Source organism: Penaeus monodon, chromosome 20 (genome assembly GCF_015228065.2).
Source record: "Penaeus monodon isolate SGIC_2016 chromosome 20, NSTDA_Pmon_1, whole genome shotgun sequence".
Lineage (NCBI taxonomy): Eukaryota > Metazoa > Arthropoda > Malacostraca > Decapoda > Penaeidae > Penaeus > Penaeus monodon.
Window position 1 is genome coordinate 14925065 of NC_051405.1, and position 855 is coordinate 14925919.

Here is an 855-nt window from a genome sequence, read left to right on the forward strand (position 1 = left end):
ATTTAACACAAAAAATGATAAGAGAGATTACAACTGACTACTTGGAAGCTCCCTACATCAAGAACTGACTGACCTAAGTTTCTCGGCCACTTAAGCGCAGGAGAACAACTTGGAACTAATTTCCACCAGTAATTGGGCCTCCACGCTGCTTAATTACCCTGGTGTCAGTAGCGTGGCAAACTGGGCCTGGTTCGAGACCACTCGCCTGGTCTCTTACGTCATTCAGTCATCGGACACTTTCAACACATGACGGCGAGAGAAAGAAAGCATAAACGGACAGAAAAAAAAGAGAAGAAAAAACAAAATGAAAATAGGAAAGAAATGATACGTATATAAACAGATGTATATAATAGGCTACTGAATGCTGCTGTATTAAATAAATCTTGGTAATCTTTTAAAGTCACGGGTATTTAGTATACCTAAGTAGGTATTTACTACTTAATATAAGACCCTCAGTACATTTAGGAAGAATAAGAACCTTAACTGTGGTTGTATCTAGTATTTTCCATTTCAACTAATACATACCATCAGTTACAGATTATGCAAATCATAATAAGAGATATTTATAAGAAGAGATTAATGATTTAGAGTAATTCAATGTGATTTTTAGATATTTTAAATTGTTTCCGATAAAAAAAATGTTCGTTTTTTTAAATTTTAGCAGCGATGTGCAATTATACGATTTTTATTTTTTTCCCCCTAAAACATTCACACCTACCGTCACATCTTCCAAAGTAAAAAGATCTTTCTGCCAAAGTTTAATTCCTACGCATTCTATTACGGCTATGTAAATTCTGCGATTCTTGTCCAACCGAACGAAGTCCCTTTTCAGAACACTGTTTGCTCTTCAATATT